The 22,634-nt window shown below is 38.0% G+C and overlaps 1 protein-coding gene across 3 annotated transcripts in view; it reads left to right on the forward strand.

The window, feature by feature from the left end:
• The first annotated feature begins 5,281 nt into the window (after positions 1–5,281).
• Positions 5,282–22,634, forward strand: part of CNTN5 (contactin 5) — a 611,680-nt gene continuing 594,327 nt past the window's right edge. For 2 of the 3 annotated variants that reach the window (XM_040056168.1, XM_040056171.2), the window contains exon 1: positions 5,934–6,230. The gene's annotated coding sequence lies outside the window, so the exon portion shown is untranslated. Of the gene's footprint in view, positions 5,317–5,933; positions 6,231–22,634 lie in introns of those variants that run through there. The other variant, XM_040056169.1, reaches the window with a different exon arrangement.

Consider the following 22,634-nt stretch of genomic DNA (forward strand, 5'->3'; position numbering starts at 1 on the left):
TAGAATTGTCAGCCCTTCTGGGAGACTGACACTGACACTATAATCTGAGATTTTCTCAGGCTCAAGGAAGTGATTTATAAAATTTTACTTCTCTCCTGCCCTTTTTCTGTTTTCATTTGTAAAAAGGTTTGTTTGGTATATTCGTGGGGTTTTTTTCTTTGTTTTCAGATGAGTTCACAAATTCAGTTATACATGCTTCACCAAATAAAAACTTGATAATAGTGTCACTCAGGTTTCTTGGGGATAGGGTTATTCAGATTTACTTATGCATTGCATTATTTATTTTATGGCCTTGTACATTGTGTAACTATCCACAATTCCCCTTTTCCCTTGTGTCGCTCTGAAATGCTTAAGTGACTATTCCAGGAAGCACTGAAGGTCTTAAAACCAAAGGAACTTTTTTTCTCCATAATACTTCTTTCACTGAGTCACAAATCTTCTGGAACAAAAGATAATGCCATATACGGTTGGATACATAAGTTGCCTATGTCATAAAGTCTGGATTTCTGTTACATTCCTCAACAAAAAAATCACCCAGGACTGAAGGCTCATTTAAAAATAATGAAAAGCTTAATTCACTACTAGTGTAGTTATAGCTGCACTATACTCCAAAAAAGGTTTGCAGTTACAAGGTTGTTTCCCATATTAAGTCTCTCTTCTAGTGTATTTCCATTTAACTAAGGGTGGGAGGGAGAGAAAACAACAAATATTTGTTACTGCACACTTAGAGCCATGGGAATTCTGCTCCTCGTTTCCTTCATTAACAGGAAAACACAGAATAAATATTTTCTTTTTCCAGCTCTATCCATCTTTGGAAGACAAAATGGCATCCAATTATTTTACAAAGTAGTGCAAACCTCTGGTCTATAAGGGCAGAATTCTGTGTACTATTGTTAGATATTTAAACAAAAATATCTTTTTTTTTTCTCTAAGTAGCAACATAAATCAGAGAAATCTGGAACTGTTCAACATCTTTGAAAAAAATCAGGCCATTTATATTTAGGTATTGAAATGAAAGTTAGGAAACTAAATTTAGAATCTACTCCTGTTCTGCATTCAGCAGCCATGGACTCTGACCATTCTATAATCCAGTGGAGGGCAATTTTTTGTCCTTTTTGCTCATGGCTCTGTGGAGATACGGGTTAGAGAGATAGGGGGTTTTATCTTTGTTGCTACTGAGTTTTCATTGGTGCTAGAATAGTCATCTATAATTACATGGGGTTTTTTTGGTTTTTGGTTTTAATTCTGTGGTGCTCAGAGAATGTCTTCTTTCCCTTTTCTTTTTTCCTCTACTTTGAGGATTATGAATCAACACATCCCTTAACTAGTTCCCTATTACAACAGCTCATGTTACCATGGGATAGCTGCAGTGGTAAACAGATGTGTTCATTCTCCACCCTCTACTCCTTTGTGCATTTTGCTCCCATGTGCAATAGGAACTTTGCTCCATCTTTTAGAAGGTAAAATCAGTCTCCAGAGGACATTGGATCCTTCCTGTGCACACGTTAAAGATCTAGCTGGAAGGAATGAGGAAAATTATGATTTTGCTTTTCCCAGCATATTAACTAGTAGCTGTGTCACAGCATCAAAAGCAACACATTGTATTTCATAACAGGTTACCTATGTATGTCCCTCATAAGGTTAGGAAAGACAGGAGAAAATAAGAATCTGCAAATCCCTTCTCCTCTTATTCTGACTCTGGAAATACAAAACTGTATTGCGCTGGCACAAAGCATGCAGAGAAAAGAGAAACCCCCTCTGATGATCAGTTCATTCTTGCTTCTGTCAGTAGCCAGGAGACTGATTTTTAAGGACCTGTTCCTCTGATTTAATTTTGAAACCATTTCCTCACAAAACCAGTAACACTCAGTGAAGCATCAATGTATGAACAAGTTTGATATAGGGCTAAGATATTAAAATCTGTCACTTCCCTATGTCTCTCCTACAGTCTGTGGCTTCTGTGGAGATAAGGGAGTACTCAGCCTGTCCCCTCCTGTCAATAATTGAATACCACAGCATTGCTATTTAGCTCTTTGGTGATCATTATTTCTGCAGCAACATACTGCCCATACCTGTGTATATCAAGATATATAGGACCCAGACCATTTTCTCTTCAACCAGACAGCAGTGGAAATTTACACTGGAGTTGTTGACCAAGTAACAGAATGGCCTCATCATCCTTAAGGTGTTTCACTAACTGCAGTGCAGTTCTATCATCCTCTCAGGCCATTGCTCAGTGAAACAATACACTCAGTTTACAAGTTTCTCTTACAAAATCAAAACGACCATTGTGGCATGCTGTAAAGCTGTGATAAAAAACATGCTTCATTCTGCTGCTTCAAAACTTTTTCAAATAGGTTAACTTTTTCCCAGTCTTTATGTTGGACCAGATGTCATCTGTTTGCACTTCTGAAAATTTAAGAGGCTCAAGTCTCCAGAGCTTGGGGTTTTATTTTTAATTTTATGCAGCGACTTTTTTCCATTGCTAACGTCTCCAGTTTGTTAATTATCTGCTATAACCGAAATCTTTCAATGATAGGCTCTGAATCTTCTGCTGTTTGCCGAAGGCCTGAAGAATTATGCGTCAAATTTACACACAATTCTGCTTATCACCCTAGAAAATTTTCTTATCACTCTAATTATACAGCCATGAGGAGTCTATCCAGATGTTCTAGGGGAGGACAAAATATAGTGAGGACTCAAATGATACAGCTGTGTACTAAAAGAGGGCTAACATGCACCTTTCAAAAACTATTATTTTCAAATACTGTCCTCCCAGTACCTGAGAGAGTTTCTCATAAATGGAAGGGGAAGAGCAAGAGAAGCTCTCATTATCTGTAAAGATACATCTCCAGTGCTGTTGGAAACAGAGATGAGGGGGAGAAATTTGTGCAGTTAATTCTTTTTTTCAAAATTCACTCCCTATCTTATATTCTGCAACAGATCAAGAAAGAACAGTGAAATATTTCAACAGTAATGGTACTGCTCAGATTGCTCTCCATATGGGAAAGAAAAAAAAGAAAAAAAAAATAAATTATGCTCTGCTTGGGAGAAGAGGGACTGAATTAAAAGAAAGAAGTTCAGAAATTACTCAGACTGCAGATGTGCTGCATCTGTTTGCTTGTCCACTGCAGGCAATGAGACACATTGAAGTGTTAATTGACAGATAGTCAGACTACTAGATATGCAAAATGCAGCTAGGTTGACTTAAAGTGTCAACATAGCTGTCAACGAATAATAGTACTGTACAAAGTACACTTTATGCTGATTATAACTCACTGTCCATTCACTAAACACTGAACATACATGCCATGAAACAGCTCACAGTCTCAGAGTTGTGGAGTAGAGCAGGAACTGACCTTGCAAAGGATACACACAATAACATGAAATTTTAACCTGTTTAAAAGCTGTATGCCGCTTTCCTTTCAAAGAAAGATAAAACTGGTACTCATATAAATCTGCTTAATTCCTGATTATATTAAAGGAAAAGATACAAATACATCCTTGTAGAAATATTGCTGATGTGAAGTGAAAAAGAAGGAAGCAAACATTAAAAGCAGCCATTCACAAGAAAGATGAACTTTGACAAGAAATTTGAGTAAAAGTAAGCTAAAAGAAAAATACTGTGTAACCCAATGGGCATGGCATAGGTGCCATAAAGTATTTTTCAAAGTAACCTTATAAACTTCACAAAGGATGATAAAGACCATAAAGTAATGTCTTTATGACTTTAAAAAAAAAAAAAAAAATCTGCATTTCTTTTAATTCCATTTCTGCCTGTAAAAAAAGTAACCAATGAAAATTACCTCCTCACAAGTAATTCCTCACTATTTTCATAAATAGATACAGAATTAAAAAAAAAAAAAGTTTCTGGCTTATCATTCACTTTGGAAATATTGAGAAATGGAACCTTATAAGTTATTCATAAGATCAGAATTAATGCAGTCACTATTCCTGGCTTCTGATTAAATGCTGCCTTGTAACCTAGTAACACTGGAAATAATGACCAGATGATAATTTTCTGTGAACTGAGTCAATGAAGGGAAGCTTTGATATGTCAAGTTGCAACATTACTTGCCCAACAGAAATATATCTGGAGACCCATCCACAGTTGTGGAGACAATTGTCTTCTGTGTTTGTATGGGATGGCATATCCAGATAATGTCCATTTCTGATGCTGGATTCATTCTTGCTATTCTACTAGGATAATTAAGACAGTGGGAGATGGTGATGAAGGAACAGAAATTTGCAATCTTAGAATGATAAAAAAAAAAAGGAATTGAAAGTGAGAGGGTTTTTTTTTCAGCTCATCCTCACTGACAGTAGTGAACAGAATTCATTGAGCAGGATGCTGAGCTGTAAGTCCTCTGATAGACTTCCACATATTACACAGGACCAGAAAAGTGTATAAAGCTGTGTCACTCATCACTATTATGTTATCTTGCTAGAGGCTTCAATATAAGAGACAAGCAGAAGTCACAAGAGAAAAAACTCCTATTAGTAATGCCAATTTAAGACCAGAGTTGTGTAAGAACCCCCTGAAAATTCCAGAATTAATCCAGAATCTTCATTCTCCTGAATGTAAACCACACAAAGGTTAGTTTTTAAAAATTAGCCAGAAACTACCTGGGATAGAAGAAAATAAATAAATACAAGGAAAAGTTAGTAAAGAAAAATGAGCGCGCACACGCACACACACACACACGTATTTGTACACCACAGAGGTTCGGAAATCATAAACCATTGACATGGAATCACCAAAGCAGAGAAAAATCTCAGAGAACAGGAACTATACACGAATTACTCAACGTGTAAGTTACAAAAGACTCCTAACTACTTGTGGAAGGCAAAGGGTTGAAAAAAAAGGCAATGGAACAAAAACATAAAAGGCCAGAAAAGTATTACATTTTATGGCAGAAGTTGCCATTGACACAGGGGCCGGGTAAAAAAAAAAAAAAAAAAAAAAAAAAAAAAAAAAGGAAGGATTAGAATCAGCCTGGATCCTGAGGACAGCCATTAGGGAGAGGCCAAAGGGCGGATGCGAAGCGGCCGACGAGAAGCCGTCAGGAGGCTGCTGTGGCGGAGCAGGCTCGCCGCGGGGCTGCGCGGGGCGGGGGCTGCGGAGGGCGGGGGGCGCGGGGCGCTCCGCGGGGCCGGGCGGGGCGGGGCGCTGCCGGCGCTATCCCTGTTCCGCGGGGATGCAGCGCAGCGCGGCTGGGTGATGGGGAAGGGAGCAGCGAGAGGAGCGTCTGCCGGAGCCGCGGCGTTGTGCTTGCCGGCAGCCCCGGGTGTGCCTCCAGCGGAAGCAGCCGCCCTGTAAAGAAGGGGAGAAGGGGAGGCTGCGCTGCGCTGCGCCGCGGGCAGCGGCCGCGGCTCCCGGGCTCCCGGCTCCGGCTGCAGAGCGCGGGGGTAGGGAGGGTCAGAACCGCTGGAGAGGAATAAAACGCGAAAAAAACCAAAAACCAAAAAACAAAACAACAACAACAAAAAAAAAAACCAAAAAAAAACCCCCACCATTCACCTGGAAGGAGGATGGGGAAGGGGATGAGAAGGAGAGAGGGGAAGAGGAGAGGATGAGGTCAGAAAGTGGTGGATGGAAGAAGCTGGTGCCTTGGGTTAGAGGAGCAGTAGATCAGAGGACAGCGCTCGCCAACTTCCCCTCTTGCCTTCACGCTCCGGGGCAGAGGGGTGAAGAGGAGAAAATCGGGGAGGAAGGTGGAGAGCAGCAGGAGGAGGAGAGCGGGAGGAGGAGAGCGGGTCCTTGCGCGCTTAGGGGTAGGGGCGAGCGGCGAGCAGCGGTGTGAGATGGCACTCACATAAGCACACATCCACATCATCTATACATCCACACGCGTCCAGGCAGGGGCGGGCAGAGCCTCCGCCGCCCCCCCGGGAGCAGCCGGGGGAGGCGCCTCGGTCCCCCCGCCGGGAGGGGGCACGGCGGGGCCGGGAGGGGCTCGCGGGAGCTGCCGGCGCGGATGCCTTCACCTGGGGCTTTCCATCGCTGAGCGAGCCGAGCAGGAGAGGCGGTCGGGTCTGGAGAACTACCTCTGCATGGTTTAAAAAAAAAAAAAAAAAATCGAGAGAGAGAAAAAAAGGGAAAAACCCAACTCTGCAATCCTCTGCTCCCCCAGGCTCAGCACCATAAGGGACTGCTATATTTGAGGCTGTCAGGAGGATGGGAGAGAGACACTGAGAGTCAGGGCGGGAGAGCCGGTGCCACAGCAGCGGTAAGTGTCTTTGCCGTTCCCCCAGCCAGGCACTGATTTCCCTGGTTAGACTTTGGAGTGTGTGCAGATTATTTGTTGTAATATCCATCGCAGCATCTCTGTGAGCAGTCTACTGTGGAGCCGGCATCGGTGAGAGATCCCGTTTTTGGGCTGCAGGTTTATGTGTTTTGCTTTTCTGAATCTTACATCGAAATTGTCATAATTGAGCAGAAAAGTTGAAGCAGAAATTACTGTGATCTGCTATATGCTTCCTGTCGTTTAACTGGGGAGCAAACTACTGCAGTGAATGAGTTGTGAAGAGAGATGTGAGGCTTTTAGTACAAATACATACTCCAGAGAAGGAATGCTTATTCAAATGTGCTAATTTTTTATGTTTGCGAGAACTACCATGCTAATGATTGAGGGTGAATCAGGAAATAGCCCAGTGTATTGAGTTTATAGCGATGCACTGAAAGTTGTGTTGTTTTGGAGTTCTGAATGATACTTGGCTTTGGGATAAACAGTTATCTCTGGAATTAGAAAAAGTACAGTGCCAGGACTCTTCTTTGCTGACTGGCAGAGGAGATGGAATTACATAAAGGTGCACCAATTTTTCCTCTCTGATGTGACGACAGTTAATAAGGCTATGTGGAATGTCTGTGAACTGGCTAGAAGAAGAACTGAGAGTTATTGTGACACAGAGCACAAAACTGTATTTTTAAGTTTTTTAATTTAAAGAAAAAAAAAAATCCATTACTGTGTCTGTACTTCTTCAAATGTTTAGTTGCATTTCTACTAAGCTCAGAAACTTCATGTAACAGAAGTTAGACAAGATAGTGTAATGTGAGTACTTAGGACTTAAGTTTTCTGTGTGTTGCAATATTTTAGAAATGTAGCTTCAAGTTTTTTCAAAGTTCATTTTTATTTGTTTAAAAAGTAATGCTTCCTTGGAATGACACCATTTTAGTTGGTTTTTGGGGTTTTTTGTGTGTGTTTGCTGCTGTTTGCTTTTTTTTTTTTGAAATGAAGGAACTAGTGCCAGTTTGTGGGGTTGGGGTTTTTTATTTGAGTTCCAGCATTCCCCTAGACTTCAGTGAGGTGTTGATGAGACCCTGAAGTTTGAAACTGCAAATAAATTACACATTTACTATTAGCCAAATGCTAAGGGGGGATTCCCGATAATTAAAATTTGAATGACATTTTTCAATTAATAAAGATGCCTTTAATTCTTGCTGAGTTATAGTACCACTCCTTCAAAAGTATTTTATTGCAATCAATATTAATGCAAGATCAGTTCATTGTTATTAATATTATTACAGGAATTATTGAAAGAATTAGCAATAATTGGGCCATTACTTAATAAGGCTATCAAATGTTCTAGTAGAGTTTCTAAAAATATATTAAATAAATTGACTTCAGTTACCATAACACTTACCTACAAAGTTTCAAGTAAAACAAAAAAACAAACAAACAAACAAACAAATTCCAAACCCCAACCTTCCCCTCGAAACCCCTTGCCTGTTTCCCTCTCTTGTGAGGGAAAACACAAATGCTTGTTTACTGGTTTAAGATATGCTGAAAGGAAGAAAGAAAACTGAGATGTGAAGTACTGTAACTGAGAAATGTTTTATGTACAGTGGCCTTCAGTTGAGATGTACTGTCGATATACAATGGGAATATTTAAAAGATATGGTTAAGAAGACAAAGTTCCAGAAGACAACAAATATATTAAGGAGGATGAAGTGTTAAGCACTCTTGAAGGTGATAACAGCTAAGTAGTTTTATAAGTGGACTGTTGAACATGCAGCAGTTCTGTTTCATACACTTACAAAGTAAATGCCCAAGCAGAAAGTCAGAACTGGCAGACCATGACATGAAAGTGTGAAGATAACTATGGTTAGTTGGGAGATAAAAAGAGTAAGTTTTAGTTTTGTTGATCAATATGAAGCTGAAGGTCATATTTTAAATTCTAGGTATAAATATCGGGGGAAGGGATCATAATTTCATTTTATAATGAGGGAAGATCTACTAAGAATGAAAACAGAAAATAAAAACATCTCATTGGCTGAATTCTATTTGAGAATTTGAAAGAAAGCAGCTTTGAAAACAGGTCTTGAGGAAAAATATTGTAGCATCTAAGGTAAAAGGTGTGATTAAAGCCTCTGCTGTTGGAAAATAATAAAGGGCAACTTTAAGAAATGCATAACTTGGAGGACTGCTAGCATGGATTCAATACAGGAAGGTCATGACTGGCAAATTTGCTTGAGTCCCCTGAATAAGTTGCTGACATGCTGAACTATTGGGGAATCAGTGATATGATTTATGGGAGTTTCAGAAAATGTCCAGTTCTGTGCTCCACAAAATATTGATTTGGAGAGTAAATTTTTGAAGGAGTGCTGGAATGAATTCAAACCTGACTTAGACATAGGGACCAGAGGGTGTCAGTAAAGGTAAAGAGCTCTGTATGGAAGGAGGAGGTTAAAAGTATGATGCTTTAAGTGACAGCCTGAAATCCAGTTTTCCTTTCTGCGTGTTACCAATCTAGTATGTTCGAAAAGGCTAAATCTGATTTTGCTAGAAATATTGAAAAATCTGTTTCACTGAACAGATTCAACTCACTGGAAGATTAGGTTAATCATAGAAATATTTATTTTAAATAATTAATGCAAATCTTTACAAAAGACATCATAATAATCTCTATGTTAAGAATATACATACCAAGGAATTGAGCCATCTGAGGTGATTGGTTCAGTGGCATTGAAAAAAACACAGTTCTTCTGACTCATTTTGTCTTTCTGCTTGTAGCCTGCAACACAGATTTTAGTTCCTATGAATGCACTGCATAATTTGCCACTGTTGGTCTGCTCCCTCCTTATGCTTCTGCTAAAGCTTCTGCATTGCACTTTCTCTCAGTTTCAGAACAACCTCAATCATTTGAACAGTTTCTTGTACTCTAAAATGCTAAATAAAATCTACCATAGTCTATACTGCATTCTTAATTCCCTGAGAATCAATGTGAAATATACATTTGTTTGCTAATACTGTATTGGTAGGCGCTTCACAGTATATTTTCTTCCTTCTGTGCGTGGCTTCTCTGATGCTTTTTTCAGGGTCTGTTACACCCTGGATTACCAACTTCTTAACACTTTACAAGGGAAAATAGTCGAGCAATGGAGTCCCTACAGATTCTTATCTCCTGAGTGATTTTGATCAATAACACTCTATTAAGGGATGGGTTTGCAAATTATAAAATTGTTAAAACTTTATAAGATAAATACATTCTTATTTTGCATAAAGATTTCAAAGCTTCATAATGTGTGTGTATGTATGCATAGATGTGTTTATACACACACATATATATAGAAGAGTAATGATTCTGTGTCTTTGCAAGCTGGAATACCAGCAATAGTAACATTTTCTAGTTAGTGGAAGGGAATGTAATCTGTCTTTTTTATAATTAATTTCTTGGCTGAGTTATAAAAATACCCCAAAGTGTGAGAACCATAAGAAAATCTGATCTTTGCTTATGTGTTGGTTTCTAAAAGGAAGTTCAGGATGTTTTCTCACTATATTTCATAAAGGCAGCAAATCAATTCTAAGGTGTTGCGAGTGGATATGTAGTAAGAGAAATACTATGCCAGATTCTGTATGTAGTGAATGTAATAAAACATTAGAACTTCCACCCATGCTACAGCTGATGTTCTTGATCACAAAATGCTCATACTTATTTTGTGTAGCTCCTAAGATCACAGAGCCATGAGGTTATGTCAGAATGATGTGTGCTGTCATGTACTAGTTACACCACCATAGCTCACTTCTTTACATCTCCTTCAGGACCAAACTTAGACATCAGTCTTGGGAAAAATTGATAACTCTTCTCCATTCCCATACCTAGAAATAGAAAATACATCAAACTCTTTCCATCCATCAGAAACCTCTTTTGGGAATTTCCTTTTTCAACGTGCTCTTAAAGGTTTTCTTGTAAATGGTGTTAAAACATGATGCTGTCTTTGGAGAACCTTCAGCTGCTGAAACTAAAAGCAGATAAACTTTGCTGGTAGTTCACTGCAGTTCCTGACAGGGGTAAAGAATGACAACTTTTCACTCAACATACAGGGACTTTGGCTTTGGCCCCCTTGTGAGTGAAAATCGTTCAATTTTAATTGTTGAAGATTTGCTATATATTCATTGAGACTCTTAGCCTTCAAATAATTTTGATCAAGGCTAAATATATGGCTTTGTAATTGATGTAGGCACAGTATCAGACCAGTCTTTTGGGGGTCTTCCCTTACCAAATAGCATCACTTTGCAAGAATTCACTAATCCCATTTCATTTTTGTTGGGTTTCTAGTCTTCATTGAGTGCATGATGGACATTGCCCTGTGGCTGCAACATTCCTGCTACAGGTTGTAACCACACTGCTGTGCATTCAGCCAGAAGTAGTGGCTGCACAGATGGGCATGTAAATGAAGATTGTTTGGTCATAGTAACAGAAGAAGCTGATCTAAAAGCTTAACGTCCTTATAATAATATTTGGAGAAGATATTCAGGCACTAGACTTGGAAAGTTGCAATTCTTGCTTAGCCACAAAGAGACATATTCAGAAGATATGTTTGCTGCAATATTCTCCCACAAATGTGCCCTCAAAACTAGATGGTAAATGGCAAGGATATTAACAGAAATTTAGTTTTGGGAAAGGTGATTAATTATTAGCTGTTTAAGAACACATATATCATATTTTCTGAAATACGACCCAGTATCCCATTAGCTTACTCCACAGACTTTCGTGTGCCATTTACACATGGCTATTCACAGGTCGCCACGTAGACTTGAAGTGTAATGAGCAAAACCACACCAAAATGAGTCAGCAAAGTCACAGTATAATTTTTGCCTCTTCTTCTGAGGTGGTTTTCATAGAAAATATTTTCCAAGTGTTAAGTATGGTACACGCTCCAAGAAATTACTCTGGACAGGCTGGAACACTTGGGTGATATTCAGCACTGTTGGTCTGACAAAGTCGTTCAACTCGTGATATTCATATTATTATGATGTAATCACAATTATTATTTATCTTTACATTTATTCTTGTGATGGCTTTCATGGGTAGCAAGATATACAGAATGGATGAAATAGAAAATAATGACAACTTCAGGAACTGTCTTGTTCCTGTATAGGAATTTTAGCATGCCTAGCACAAAAATGCATTTGAAGTTCTGGACATAGAGATAAATTAAAATTCCATTCAGTTTGTTTTTCCTATGCTTACTAATTTCTTTCCTATAAGCATTCATTGACTGGAATATTGTGCTACAATCCTCTTTCTGGACCAAGTTAATGATATTAACTTTGTATACATAGCGGCACTTTAAAAACCTACTCAGCCCCAGGTATATTTCTGTACCTACTATATAGGTTACTTTGATGTATAGTTCAACAATTTTATATATAAATTTTAGATTTTTCTTTTTTACTTTAGCTTGTAGGTACGTCTGTTCACATATATATTAAAAAATGCAGATGCCACTTTAAAATGCAGTTGCCACATCACAAGTCTATACTAAATATTATTTAGATTAGAACTCTGATTGCCCTAGATGATATTTTATTAGCAAGGTCCTTTATTCCATTATAAACTTTATCATCATCATGGCAACTAGGGATGATAATCATAAATCAAGATTGTGTTGCATTGAGGGCTGTAAACAAAAAATGGTCCCTGAATCAAAGAACATATGGCCTAACCCAAAGCCTTCCTTTTTTTTTTTTTTTTTTTTTTTTTTTTCCCCTGACCTTTGAAGAGCTTATAGCTAAAGGAAGACATCTGTGTTTCACAACCATGCTACCATGATCATGTACAGATGTCTTCAAGATCACCACCCACACCAGAAAAAGGCCCAAGATACTGCAGCACTATGATGTGTAACGATCACACATATATGCTACAATATGTCTTGAAAATTTCTCTGAAGGCTGTAGCAGCAGTCCACAATTGCTTCTGAAATGTGCACTTTTTAGACCCCTTTTCTAAATTAACTTATTCTTCTGGTTACCTAAACCTCATGCAGATCAAAACTTATTAAAAATAAGCATATGGATATTTGCATGACATTCTTTTAAAAGGTAAGTTCTCCTTATTAAAACTTTTTATGTGTTTTGTCATTCCAAAAATAGTGAATTAAAGAAAATAAATAATTTACTCACTCTTGTACCACAACCTTTTTCTTTGTTCGGCTTTTGACTTTTGCACATCGGAGGTGATACAAGGTCCTGATTTCTCAGTCTCATGCTGTGCAAGTTGCTCAAAATGTTCTTACTCCCCTGTAACATATGCAGTGTCATGTATTGTTGCTGCTTACATAAAACTCAGCTCAGGCAATCTGGGAATAAGGCCATGACTTCTCTGATGTCATAAAGTCTCCTTCTGATGTGTGTGTGCACAGCTTTTCAACTCAAAACCAGTTGTGTAGTATTTCCCCTGCCTGGACTTTGGGAGAGATTTCTTGGACATTGAGACAGTTTCAGACTGAGGAAGACTGACCTTTACATGTTTGGGAAGGGACATAACTGAAAATGCATTCCAGATCAGATAATCAGGGAGGATAACTTATTAAGAGGACCATTGGAATATAATTTAGAAAACATGATACATAGATGAAATGTCTGCAGTTTTGTTTTCCCCCTTGTATATCACAACTGACTGATTGCTAAGATCTAAGTATTTATTTGTCTTATCAATCACTTTGTGCCTGAGTCATTCACTGATGGGCATAATCCTCTGTTTGTGACTTCAAAAGTCATCTCTGGAGGAAATTTGAATGTCATCAGCAACGAATTGAGACATAACTGAAAGCATCAGGTAGGAGGAAGATGTTTGCACAAGGGGCATATTAATCAACAACTGGAGAAAATAAACAGCATCAAAGCAGAGCAATTCAGTTGAATTTGGATTAAATTCTTGCATGTTTTCTGCAAAGTGGAAGCAAGACAGACTCATTTATTCAAACCATGCAAACCCCAAAGTTCTTCCCTAAAAAATAAATACAGGTTGAGAAAATCAGGAAACATTAAGTGTACTGGAGCACTAAAGAGTCTACACTTGAAAGGTCATTTCTTAATGTCTGTTATCTCTGTAAGTTTTCATTAAGTATCCATAAATTACTATCAAGATTCCTTCTGTGACAATCTTTGCAAAATTGTTCCTTTGAAGCAGCACGACTTTAATTGCAAAGGAATGTAAAGGAATTTGCCAAGGATTTCTTCCAAAGCTTACAAAAATATGTTGAAATTATAAACAATATGTGCATGATTATATAGGATTATAGGATTTGTGAATGAGAATAATATGTGAGAGAAACAGGAATTTATCATAGTTTTTCGTTATTTTGCTTCCACAGAAAATCATTAGTTTCATATGTCACATTCTGCATCAAGTAAAAGCTGACATATGAGAAGATACAGGCAGTTGAGAACTTGTAATGTTTATTGAAGATAATGTCTATTTCAAAAACTGCATGCTAGTTTCATGCATTATATAAGATTTTAAAAAAAGTAGCAGGCTTTTTTCCTGAGGATTGGTTTAAAGTCAAAGCAGCATGGGTTACGAGAAACCTCGCTAAAATCTGTAATGGACATGCTTGCTCTGTGGAACCTACAGTGGAGTAACTGAGAAGCTCAGGGGATCCCAAGAGTTTATCTAAAAACTACCTGTAGGTGGTATAATAAGATCTGGTATATTTTGCAGTGGAAAAACAGACTGTAAATAGCTATATGCAAAGCAGTGATTTTGTACTTTTTGTTAATATTTTTTGGCTTATTATAGAATTGCAATTATGTAACAGCAAAGCAAATACAAAGGTTTACCTTTTATTAAGACTAACCTTCTTTGAACGGGCTGAGAAAAATTTCATCCATTAACTTGAAAATAAAACTTAAATGGAACAAAATCAGCTTCCAGCATCAAGCACACTAAACACAGAGTTGTTTTGCTTCTTTATAATATAACGCAGATTTAAAGGCAACTAAGTTCTCTCAGAAAAAAAAATCCTTTTTCATTGTTCAAGAAACAGACACTGTCAGATTATGGACTCCTCTTGCATGGGGATTTTTATTACTTTCTACTATTTTTTATTTTTATTATTGTATTTATATCTTTAGTTATAATTATTATTTCTGAGTGTAGTCTGTTTATTGCCATTTTCCTTTGATTTCCTCATAACCTGAGGTTTTCCCACATGTTGGCTGGCATGAAATTAGTTTTCTTAATTTGTATGCTTAGTTTGCCTTTTCTGTAATTCGTATTTTATTGCTAACATCAGACAAAGGAGGAGATGAAGGAAGTATTGAGAACATAATCCTTCATCAGTTCCCATTGCCACATATAAAGACAGCAAATAAATGTATTCTGTTAATGCAGTAAAGTCAGAGTCCTTGTGCCTTGAGATACATTAAAAAGACTCTAGAACTCCAAGAACTGCCAAATTAGGTGATGCCAAGGGAAAAGAAAGAAAAAAGGAATAAGAAAAAAGCGCTTTCACATAAAATTCACACTGCATTTAACAAGCATAAGAGAAAAACACTTATCCAAAGCTGAAAGTACAGGTCACTACAGCTTGAGTTTAAGAGCAAGGCTTTCCACTGAGTGGCTGCAAACACAGGCCGGGTAGTGGCCTGTGAGTGGAAATTGTGAGAACCGTGCAATGATGAATCCCCTTTTCTCTGCTTGGTGCTAAGTGAGGGGAAGTAGGGGAAAGTCCACATAAATGTTTCATCTTTTGTGTCACAGACCTGCACCTGGAAATGGATAATCCCTCTCTTAGTGTTGTGGAGGGTCACACAGTGCATTAAAAAAAAGCTGTTCTAGGTCATTGAGGTTTTTTGGTATACCTGGTAGAAGCTCTTGCCTGAGCACCACTGAGAATCAGGTATTGTGCCTATCATTCTGTCAAGTTATATTTCTCCTAAAAATACTTTTGTTAGCCATATTAAATGTCCTGGGTGTGGAGCAGTTTTTAAATAAATATATTTATTTTCACTCAAAGCATGCATTTAAGGAGCATATTTTTGAATATATTGGAAGCAAGCAGTTAAAATCTATTGGCTACTAACATCTGCTGACTGCTCTTTTCATTACCAGTTTGTGCATCTCTTTAATGACTATTCTAAATATCTTTCCTCATTGCCTCAATAGAGTCACATGCTCAGATTTTGCCTTGTTGTAATAGTCATCACACTTTTGTAGCTAGTCTTTACTCAGAAGGACTCAAAACCATCAAGAGTCCAATTCTCCACTGTCATAAGCAAGTGCAGCAATGCTAAATTTGGTGGAATCCTGACTGCTCATTTTAGGATCACTTCCCCACCTTGAATTTTCCTGCAATCCTCAACACTATTACTCTATGAAGGACATTTTGCCACTGGCAGTGACTGAAGAATTCTAGGTCAGATTTTAAATCTGTTACCAAATGTATTCTAGCTATGCTAGTGACATGCAGAGCTGCACAAAAATTACTCATTTTTGTTCTGTAAGTGTCCATCTGCAGCAATGATGATTTTCTGCCTAAATATTTTATTCTTCTGTGAATGTGCAAAAATATGATTTTTTTTTTCCCCTCCTGCCGGTTCTGCTGACAAGCAGAACTTTTTCATACAGCTCTATAATTAGGCTCCAGAGCCCTGTGGAGACACACAGCAGAGTGGTAGGCTTTATATTCTGCAACACTCAAAAGTTGCAGTTCACAGACCTGTGTGCTTATATCTATCCCACCTCTTTGCAAACTATAACTAGACTCTTCCCGTTCCCTTTGGATCTGTCCCCCTGCGTCTAACCAAAATGAGAATTTTGAGTGTTTCTAGCTCTAAACTGCAAATCAGCACTTGACCACTGTGTGAAACTTTTGACAGAAGAGAGTGAAGTTTCAGGTCATCATGGAAAATACCAGCTGAGGAATCTTGTTTCAGGTAGTGGAATGAAACTGTCAAAATATGTATTAAAACACATAACTCTAATTGCGTTTTCATACAATCCTTTTTAGAATGAATATGACTCTTTGTTGTGGTTTCCATCACATTACAGTGTTCCTGATCACAAAACCCAATGATGATGTTCTTATAGCAAAAATATAGTCGTAAAGAAATAGATCACTTGTAGACGTTGTATGTAGAATATTATATATTGTTATTGTATGGCCTTTGGGGAAACTTTCCATTTTCCTTTAAGAAAACCTTCAAACTCTTTAGTGTTAAAACATGCTACTTTAGAGAACATAAATCTTTTCTACTTCAGGTCAAAGACAGCCACAAACATCAGTAAATCAGTAACATTACTTTTACCTCCTAAAAATGGTTAACAACTGAGATTTCACAATTACTAATTTTCTCTCCAAACCATTTTGAAATATGATCTGATATGATATTCTAGCTTTATATTGGTGCAGTTTGGAGAAAAAAGTTTTCATGTTACAGCTAATGAGAGTTGCTTCTTAATCTTAGCACTGCTAACAGCAAGAACATTTCCTGTCTTTAGCTCATTTTTACAGGTTTAATTAATAATGTAGACAGTTGAGTCTGCCTGCTTGAACTAAAATAATTAGCAGAGAGTAAACAAACACTTTAGGTTTCATTTTATGAATGGTGTGGTGCCGCTTTAAATATTTAACATTTTGATCTGAGTGACCAATCAATCCTTGAGAAGTGCCAGGTTACCCTGACAATCCAAGCAAGAAAGCTGAGCTGTGAGAAAAGGTAGGCTCCTGTAACTGCTTCTGACCATCAAGGGCTGCAAGAAACGATGAGTTAAAAAGAATGTAAAAAATGAGGGTATGCAAAGGTAGGAGCTGCCAGAAAAGGAATGGTAAAAGAATCAGAGAGGAGCGGGAGAGGATAGAAAGGTGTGTAATGCAGCTCAATGACTAACTGATTAGTTAGATCTCCATTTGAGGTCTTACAGGAGACAAGGGTCTCATGGACATTTAAATCTCAGGTAGTGACTTATTGATCAAGGCAAGAAAAATGAAAAAAACATTTCTCTTAGTGAAATGTATTGGCTTTTTCTTCTAAATGTTGGTGGTGTGGAGGAAACCCAGACCCTGCTATGAAAGCAGTCAGAGCTTATGTGTCGTGCATGGTGAAACCAGTAGTGATTGCAGTTTTGATCTAGGGAAATATGTACACATGCTCTGAGCAACTTCACACACAATCTTAGCCTACACTTAATAGATCTTGTCTATATTTCAGTGAAGCAATCTGTCATGGGTTAGTACAGTTTGGGTTTTTAGTTATAAAAAAATGTAGAATAATTCTCCAGGTCAAGACCTGGGAATTGCTTTGGAAGAGACAGGGACTTATCAGAGAGTTAGTTGGAATATTGGCATCTGTTTTAACCACTGAGAATTACTAGCTGCGACTTTGGGAAGTACCCTATAAAACCCCATGAATTCCCTGTAGGTGGGTCCTTTTTCTTCTTCCTTTGGCCAGAGAGAGACAGGTAACATTGAGCTGGGCCTGCTGCTCCCCCCGTTTGGGGTGAGCTGGCCTGAGGCCTGGCCGGATTCCATCGGCTCCCGGGTGAAGGGGGATGAGGAGGAGAAGTTGCTGTTTTACAACAGCTACTTTCTTCAGACTTCTCTGGAGCAGGGAGAGATCTCTGCTGGGCCCCTGATAGGAGCTATGGGCACCATTTGGGCCAAAGCCACCCTGATTTACACTGAGGGGTGGCTGAGAAGGCGTTTATGATCCTGCCTGGTCTTTTTGTAATTCCGGACTGCCTGAGTGCTCCGATCTCCAATGTTTCTGTGAGTTCTTCCTCCCTTATCAGCTTGGCCTTGAACATCTAACACCACAAGCTACAGAGGGAGAGACAAAGACTCCGAGCAGATTTAACTATTTCTTAGCAACATGAAGCTTCCAGAGCTTGGCCCTTCTCTGAGAGAGTAAGAAAGGACAGAGTGAACATAAAAAACAACACCAGCATAAAGTCAGTAGAGCAAGAGTGAAAAGACTATTAGGACAGAGGGTTGAAGAGCTGGTTGTTCCATTTTTACTTGAGCCATGAAAATGAACTGTATATTTTGGTCATTCCTTTAAATCATGGGAAAGATATGCATTTGGGGAGATGATTGTTTTAATTTGTGTGTAGATTTAAGCAAAGGTGTTTGTGATGAACTAAGTAATATCCTATAAGATGCTTGAACAGTGATAAAGATGAGAAGCCCCTGTGCCAGTGAAGAAGTGAGAAGATATCTCTGTACCTTGAGGTAAAGAATCCTTTGCTTTGGAGTTATTCATCTTTAAAAAGTGACACCCCAGTATGCAAAAGTCTAAGACCCATGACCCATAAGCAGCTTGGGAAACTGCTCCTGGGAGGGTCACAAAGGCAGGTTTCTCCGGGCAGTTGTTTTTGTGACAGTTTAAAACCCACAAGAGAACTGTTCTAAGTTGTCAGTGGGATCCATGACTCTAAGAGAGACTCTTCCCCTAAAGAAATAATCAAAGACTACTATCAAATAGTGAAACTGACTGAAAATTACAGGGTTTGTCTCTTTATGTTGTTTTGTAAGAAAGTGAACAGTTTGTAAGAGGAGGGAAAAGTGGTTTTGAAGTTTCATTCCATTTTAGTTTTTTTTCCAACTTTCTTTTTTTTTTCTATTCTTTTAGTGTATGTTAATAAACTATTTGTTAATTTTAAGGTTGAGCCTGCTTTGTTTTTCTCCTAGTCTCTCTCTCTCACAAAAAGAGCAAGTACCAAGACCAAAATTTAGTGAATGTGAAACCACTACATTAATTGGTGTTTCTGCCCGGTTTGAAATTAAAACTATGACACAATCTTAGGTGTAGTCCTGAACAAGTACTCTGAAGAAAGGAATGCTAATTACATTTAATCTTTACTTCATGGCATGGAATAGTACTTTTGAATTATAGACACTTTATACTTCTATCAGAACTATTCAAAAACATGCTCCTTAATCTTAAAAATGTCTATATTTTTGTAGATTATGTCTTGTTAACCCTGATATCTCTTTTCTATCAGGTTTTATCTTTCTTACTATAAAAATCACAAAAACATTGATTATCTGATAAATGCATCATAAAAAATTTTAACAATCTCTTTGATTCAATCAAATGTAGTTCCCTTTCAATGGCATGAAACATTCAGAAAAACAGGTCTCCATTTTATTTTTTCAGGAGACTAGATAAAGATGCAACCAGTAGCATTTGATGCTAGTGAATAATATTATCTTCTAGCTGGTGTAAACTCAAAAAAATATCTGCAAGGCTTTTACTGTGCCCACTTTGATGAATTAGCTCTACGACTGTAGCCCATGAAGAGGCTGCTAAGCTGTAACTCACAACAGTTTTCCCTTCAACTATTTGTGTTAATCATGATCATACTTAGAAAGAGAGCTGAGACTGTTTTTCATATTTTACATTGGATTTGCAGGATTGACAGAAAAACAAACAAAAAATATTGGCCTATCTGTTTCGTTTGGTACAAAACCCACTGCACAATGTTCAGTATGACTCCCTAGTGTGCTGTGTGTGTATGATTACTCTGTAGAGAAAGATCAAGCTTTGGTTATATTTTTCAGTAGGGCATCCTGCCTTCAACATTTTAAAGATGGTGCTGCTTTGAGTAGAAGTTTCCTGGAAGTGTGCTCTGGAGTGGCAGGAGGTTTTGGTAGGGTTTGGATACAGCCTCTGTGTGAAACTGGCTGCATCTCAGTGACACCAGCCCAACAGCACTGACGCATTAGATGCCCAAATCACTGTCGCTATTGTTTTTTTTTTTTTTCATCCTTTGGAAACAATCAACCAATTATCATAGTCATTTAAGAAAAAGGGAGAGTTACAGGATCTTCCATATGAAGTAATTAGATTTTTTGTTTATTCATTTGTAATGAATTTTGACGATCACATTTGGGTGCTTATTTGTGAAAAAATGAACACTTTGTTTTGTTCAAATGTTTTGTTTCTTTCACATTGTTTTTCTTTCCCAGAATAAAAATGTTCTTTTGATATATTGAAAATGAAATTCCATTCCTGATTGAGATTTTGCTGGTGATTGTCATAAAAGTGTAAAATCTATTTTTAATCCAGTTCAACTATTAACTAGAACTGGTTCTGAGCAACCAAGGAACTCAATTTCACACTGTATCTATTCTCCCAGCTGTAGAAACTGATGATGCAAGCATAAGGGAAGGAGTCAGTTAACTGTTCATCGTCTCTTCATGGCTTTTTCTGTAACACAGAAAACTCTAAAACTGGCAGCAAAAAGTAGTTAGAACAGATCACTTTGTTGCCAAGGTAATAAAATCTATGCACTTCCAGAATAAGCAGATTTATTGTATGATATTTAATGTTCATGGCTGACTAAGAAGGTAAGAGCTTTTCATTGGAGATAAGGTGTACATCTTTTGGAATAGCAGTTTACAATTTTGGGGTAGTTTGTAGAGCCTGTACTTTAATGAGGTGTAAACCAAGGAGAGGGGGAAAGGATCTTTAATTACCCAAGACTGCCAAGCCAAACGCCTCTGCATCCCAAGCCCTTATTTCAAATGCATGTATGCATGACTGCTCAGGGAAAAGCAATGTTGGATTTTTTTTTTTTTTTTTTTTTTTTTTTTTTTTTCAGAACTGCAAGTAAAATTCAAAAGATTTTGAATTGTGATTGTCACCTGTGATTTCTGAGACATAACTCAGACTGTCCTCAGTTAAGAGAGAGAGTAACCAGATAGGAAACAGTCAGTTTTCAAGCATTTAGTCTCAACTGGGATTTTGTTTATCTTATTTGTAACCTCTGCTACCAGTATGTAAAAATATGACTTGTACTTTTGATTAATATGTTTTTTACTGCACCATTAAGCTTGTCTAGTTTACTGGCAGCATGGGGAAATTCACAAATACAACATTTTTTTTCTACTCTCCAAATAAACTAGCTTGTGCAGGCATCCTCAAGGACCTGTGTCTTGAAACACATTTATAGAAGTTAATGTTCAGAGGATATTTATAGGAAAATTGAAGTAAATCATGTCAAGGCTCATATCACCAAGGTCCTGAACTGGGGGAAAGAATTTATTTTAGTGGAGTTGAAATATCCCTCCAGCCAGAGAGCACTAGACTGAACACAGGTGTCTTGTCATTGAAACCTCTGTGGTTTTCAGCCTGTCCACTGTGGCTCTGTGAGTGAGCGTTCCCTTTGACACTGAAGTTTTAGGAGGGAAATTCACAACACAGTAAATACTGATGATCTTTCTTAGCTCTCATCTACATCATTTGTCAATATGATGAATCTGTGTATGCCTCAAGGTTTTAAAAGATAATGTGGCCTGCTATTGGCTCTGATGGGGACTTCTTTTTTTTTTTTTTATTGGCACGGAATGTGGCTGTTCAGAGTAATTTTATTTCAATATGCTCATTTTTCGTAAACAGTGGTCTGTTACCATTTGGTCACTTACATGCTGTTTTGCTACAGAAGCTGTTCATCAAAGTGTTGACATTTCATTTTAGTGCACATTTGGAAAACAGATATTAGCAGTGGTGGTGATTGTTTTCGTTTTGCTTTGACTTGGGACATGCCATATAGAGCATTTGAAAGCTCTGTGTGCTTCCAGGAGTTTGCTCCCAGACAAAAATTCCCAGACATTTTAGAAGGAAAATTAGCCGCTTCACCCCCATCTTCTCTCACACCGAAGTGCAGCCTGAAATAATGCAGTCAAAGTTAAAACCATTAAAAAAAGCATTTCCTCACACTGTGTGAAGTCAGCCTGAGGAGTACAGACACATCATTCATAGATTTAATTTTTGAAAGGGCTGGAAATTTTATGACCAATAATAATATTTTTAGTTATGCATGCTAAGTGAGGCACAATTGGATTTCCTGCTTCATAGCATCAGCTACAGGGTCACTACATCACTACAGGGTCTGGGAAGGGGTTTATTTATACACAACCACATATGTTCACACCCATGCACACTTCTGCATGCAACAATGAATTTCAGTGACGCATACCAGGGAATTCTCTGAATCATTGTGCATAAGCCAGTAGCTCTGAATAGTTAAGGCCAGCATCTACATATCAACAAGAGCCAGGCAGAGGAACTGTAGTAATTGCAATATATGTGGAGCATGTGAAAACTGTGGGCACTTTGTCTATTTTTCAAATGGACAATGGCAAGTCTGGACTCAGTCTCAGGAGGAAAAGAATTTGTCTGAAGACCAACTTCAGAAGGCTTCTGGCAATATGAAAGCCTCAGTTGATACCAGAGTGCCAGCTGTTGGCTGTAGACACAGCCACTAAAATGTGATTGTGAGTTTCATTAGCACATCCTTCATTTTCCTATCATGGTCATTTCAGAAACCAACAGGAATAAAAAAATAGGGGGGCATATCATGGATGCAACTTTTAAAGTACTACTCTTTTAGAATTCTCT

This window comes from Hirundo rustica, chromosome 2 (genome assembly GCF_015227805.2).
Source record: "Hirundo rustica isolate bHirRus1 chromosome 2, bHirRus1.pri.v3, whole genome shotgun sequence".
NCBI classification, from domain to species: Eukaryota; Metazoa; Chordata; class Aves; order Passeriformes; family Hirundinidae; genus Hirundo; species Hirundo rustica.